Source organism: Pyrus communis, chromosome 1 (assembly GCF_963583255.1).
Source record: "Pyrus communis chromosome 1, drPyrComm1.1, whole genome shotgun sequence".
NCBI classification, from domain to species: domain Eukaryota; kingdom Viridiplantae; phylum Streptophyta; class Magnoliopsida; order Rosales; family Rosaceae; genus Pyrus; species Pyrus communis.
The window spans coordinates 25,525,410-25,530,920 of NC_084803.1; positions in this window are offsets into that span (position 1 = coordinate 25,525,410).

Genomic DNA, 5,511 nt, shown 5'->3' on the forward strand with positions numbered 1-5,511 from the left:
TAATAGATTGCAGGTCACTTTTAATTAATTCAATAAATCGGGACCAAAGGGGATCGATCATGGAAGCAAAATAATGACAAACGGGTCACATTAGCTTTGGTTGGTGATAAACCAAGTGATAATTAAAGTACCCTAAAAAATATTATTTAGGTGTGATTTATAACACGGGGATGCCAAAAATTAGCATGGGGTTGAAAAAATAATGCGGCCCAACCAAAAGTGTGCTAATTGCGATGTGGGGATGAGCCCAGTAGCATGGCTACAGGCTATTGGGCCACAAGAAAGGCTGTAGGCCTTGGGCCGTGTCATCTGGGTGGGCCCAGCAGCAGGTGCTACTGGTTTGGGCCTAAAACCGATGTAAGAGGCAAGCCCAGGCCAGGGCTGGCATACGGGTTGGTGCAAGGAAGCCCAGCCGAGGCTGGGTTTTGAGTTGGGGCCTGTTAAGCCCAACAAAAAAACCTGTGGGCAATTGGGCCAAAGGATGGTGAAGCTTAGTAAGCAACACAGACTTCATGCAAGCGACCACAGACCATGCTAGTAGATGGGCTAGGGCTGCATACCCATTCCAAACTTGTAACGCCCCAGCCTCGAAATATTTATTTTCGGGAAATAGTTCCAAAGATAGGCCTAATTCAATTCTCCTGTTTGATTTATTACCAGTACACTTTATCTTTTTTTTTTAAAAAAACATCCTAACTACTCACATAAGTATCCACCAAACTTACTTAGCAAAACATACGTTTATATTTTTACTTTAACACCAATACCTTCATATTCACTCTAATTCCCAACAAGAGATCAATCTCAATTGTCCAATTACCATAATTACATAATTTCCTGCTTAATTTATTAAACGTTCACACAATTTATAACTAGAATTTATATATACAAAACATAAGATTTCCTTTTATAATAAAATTCCAAACTCCTTACTTAGTTCAATTTCTCAATCAAAGCTTTGTCTTGTTTATTTAATCTCACTTATTGTATGGATGCATCTAACGTCTCGTTAGACTGCCTACGTACCCTAAATAGGGATCAAGCCATTTGTTGTTCACATTTCCAAAAATTCAAACCAAATCCAAATATATTTATTTAATCCAACATATACCACAATCGTATTAATATTCAAACCACAACAGTTAGGTCTCAAAAGCATAATTAGAATAATGAAATTTGCATAAAAACACAATGTCGGCTCCCTGGCCGTGCGCCGCAGCACCCACCACCGCAGGTGGCGGTCGAAAGCCTCGGCTCGCCAAAAAATTGAACTATTTCTAAAAATTCTCAAAATTTAGTGAAATGAAGATCTCAAATAGTAGAGCAAACTTTATACCTGTGGCCAATTCCAATTTGGCCTGGAAAGGCTCCAATTTGCCTCGAACCCGCTGGAAACCCTATAAATGGGTGGCCCCAGAACGTCACCTCTGATGCTTCACCGACCCTACCATTGTTTGGGCTTTGTTCCAGACCTCAAGGGGAGTCTAATGGTGGTGGAGATAGATGTAGCTTGCTTCAAATTTAGTTGATTCGAACACACACCCGCCGCACCCCACCGTGCGGTTTCTCCCGATTTAAAGTCCACATCCCTATATTTTCGGGATGTAATGGGAAGAGGGAAGGTCGTGGAGGGGTTTCCAAGTGGTTGTTTAATGTAATTCACAGGAAAAAAGGGTGAAAACCCGTCGGAAATATGTACGGCGCCGATCTGGTCGGGTCACCAAGACCCGGTCCCCATCCTCCGTTTCTTTTTTTCTCTCTTTTCTCCTCCCCGTTCTCTCTCCCCATTGGTCCCCCTCTCTTCAATTCCTTCCTCCTTTTCCTCCTTTCTATTCTTTTCTTTTAATCACAACCATCGATCTTTTATTTTTTCTCTTCAATCACAGCCACACATGTGGCACAATTCATGGCTCCAGATTTCTGGAGCCTTCTAAATGGAAATAAAATTACCAAAATAGCCCTAATTTTATACATTAATAACTCTTTCGTTAGAACTCCATTTCACGAACGGTTTGTGCCTACGTGTTTGTGAGTTCAAGTCCTATTCAAAATATAAATTGTGACCTAAAAAGGTCTACGGATTTAAATAGTTAATTTCCAAACTTTAAACCTCGTAAGCACTTTAATTTAAAACTGAACTCAAATAAATTAATATAAATTCCCGAAAAATAATATAAACTCTCAATACCACAAGTACGTACATTATAATAATTCCCGTAACAAAACTTTACGATTTTCCCAATTCTATCTTCGGTACTATACATCGATTTAATTTCGATTTTCTTCACATATTCACAATTATGAATATAAAATTCATATATTTAAATTTTTAGGGTATTACAAAACCAATCCCAAGCCAAGGAGGTAAGGTTGTCTTTGCTCGCAGCAAGCTGATATGAGCATATTTATGCGACTTTGTTAGCTTGTTTTCTTGCATTTAGTAAGTTAGTTTCTATTTATTATAGTGATTTAAGCTATTTTCGTGTGTTTGTAGGTTTAAATGATAAAGTTGGCAAGAAAGTGCAATTTGGAGCTATTTAGAGCAGTTTTGGGCTTGGAATGGATTGCATATGCATGGAGCAAGGTGGATGGACGAAATTGAAGATCAGAAGAGACTAGGAATGTGCTTAACATCTGGAAGAATTAAAGAGGATAAGGAATCAGCCATGAAGAAGGAAACATTATCCAAATTACCTTATCTTATCCAAACCTTATCCAACCTTATCTTATCTTATCCTATCCTAATCTTTTCCTACCTTAATTCTAGCTACAAAGAGGACTCCTTTTCACATTAAATCACCTAAATATCAGGTTCTAGAAGCCCTATTTTCGTGCCCTAAGTTTATGCCACATGTAACCCTTCTAGAAGCTCTAGAATCTACCACAAAGACCATTCCTTGTCCTCCCTGGAATCTGAATGAAAGTGTCCTTGTTCTTTGGTGATTTGGAGTCTTTATTCCTCTCCTTTTTAGCCCAATTTCATGCCTTCCCTTCACCCTATAAATACATGATGTTGTAGCACTCATTCATTGCCACCCTCTACCATCAGATCACCACACCATCCACTACACCTCAAGAGCCTAAATTCATAAAATCCCCATTGTGCCGCAGTAAGGAAGGAAGGAGGAGCCACCTGGAGCCGTGCTTTCCATTCAAGACGTTGGATTGTTGGAGTGTTTCTAGGTGTATTCTATCTTTGTTTTTAATGTTTAAATTTAACTATCTTTGTTTAATTGTGAGCATGAGGAGCTAAACTCATTTTAGTAAGAGGAGACTTTGAAACCATGATTTTATTTGTAATATGAATTGATTACTTCTAGTTGTGATTTCATAAATCGTGAATACAATTTACTTAACTATTTGATTAAGAACTTATTCTTATATGTTAATTAAGGAGGTTTACTTAGTTTGCATGCATGAATTTGATGCTAGAATATAAGGGAGTTTCACCTAATCGTTATGAACTTATATTCATAAGTAGTGGAGGTTGCTAGTCATGATCGTGTTAAGTAAATTCCTGGCAGAATTATCATGATGTTCATAGTTACGAATGTCTTGTCAATACTTATGATTTTCACGAAGCTTAATGATCTTTGATTGTATCTCTATTATGTTGTTCAATTAGGGAACTATTGAAGAATAATTTGGTTGCCAATGCGTATCCCATCCAATTCAATGACTAAAGGAAAATCTGAGGGTTAATTAGTGCTGTTCACGGTTAATCTGGGGCGTTGAGGTTCATGGTTTATTGGAAAAGTAACTGGAAATCAATTTGTATGCAAATGTATCATGTGTGGAGAAGGACCCTCAAGCTAGCCTATCACCCATCAATTCACCCCAATTTCGTGCAACTTAGTTTAAGTTTACAGTCTGCTTGTTTTTACCTTAATTTCATCCAAAATCCAATCCCCCTTTACTTTATTGTGTCAAATTAGTTAGAATCTGTTTTAATTTGTTTCTTTTAGTGTTTTGAGTCAACATAAGTTAAAATTCATCCAAATTACTCCTTAGGTCCTGTTTTGAGTCAATTTAACTTAGTTTGTGTGTTTTGAGTCAATTTAGCTTATTTTGAGTTATTAGAGTCTAGTTTTCTGTTTTTGAGTCTTGTTTAGTGTTTTAAAGTTTAATTTGAGTAGATTAGCATCCCTTCTAATCCTCAGCCTAGAACGATCCCTACTTACATATACTACAATTATAGGGTTTAATTTATGTGTTAGAATATATCACATCACAAGCCCAAAGGGCTGCTACGATGGATCAAACGTCAAAACGACGTCGTCCTGGGACGTGCCTGACGCGGTTAAGCTGCGGGCCAATGCGGTGGTGCCAGCAGCGGTACGGCGGCGAGCCGCAACCGTGCAACATTAAATTATTATATAAGCTTTGACTCACAAATTTCACATAGCAAAATAATTGCGCAATGCATGAAACATATATATATTGACAAATATATGAAACATATACAATATATATCGGAAGGAAATTATAAATATAGGGGGTTCATTGATGCGAGTTTTATACGCGCACAAATTAAACCCTCTTTTTGTCAAATTGTAGTATAGGTGCAAGTAGGGATCGTTCTGGACCGGGGATTAGGAGGGATTGTTAATCTCTTGGAAACTGACTTAAAAACGTAAAAACAATATAAAACACTAAACTAGACTCAAAGAATTCAAAAATACTTTAAAACATAAACTAAACAGATTCTAACAAGTTCAAAAGACTCAAAACTCTTAAAAACACAAACTAAATTGATTTCTAACTAATTTGACATTAAAGTAAAGGGGGATTTAGGTTTTGACAAAATTAAACTAAATGAACAAATTGCAATTAAAACAGAATGTAAATATGAATGTGAATAAAATATGGATGATGGAATAGCCAAGGGGTTCTTCTCCACACATGTTACACTTGCATACAAGATTGATTCTCAGTTGGTCTTTCGATAAATTATGAAACTCAATGCTCCAAGTTAATTAGGTCCGCTTATATTAACTTTCAGATTTCCCTAGATTCGTTGGATTGAATGGAATACGCATTTCAACCAAGTTATTCTTAATCAAAGTCCCTAACTATGGAATACGCATGATAGAGACGTTCAACAAAGATCATTAAGTTCAACGGAAATCATAAACATCGACGAGGCATTCGTTACTATGGAATACGCATGAAACTTATGCCAAGAATTCGTTTAACGCGATTGTTTATAAGCAACCTCCACTACTTGTGAATATAAGTTCATTACGATTAGGTGAAATTCACTTATATTCTAGCGTCATATTTATGCATGAAAATTAAGCGCGCATTCTTAATAAACATTCATAAATAAGTTATCAATCAAACGGTTAAACAAATTGAATCCACAACTTATTAAATTCCAACCAAAAGTAATCAATTCATAATGCAAGCATAAACATGTATTTTGAATCACCCCCTAGCTAAAGGGGGTTTAGTTCCTCATAACTTTGAAATCAAAGAAACACCTAAACATTCCAACAACTCAAACTTGAA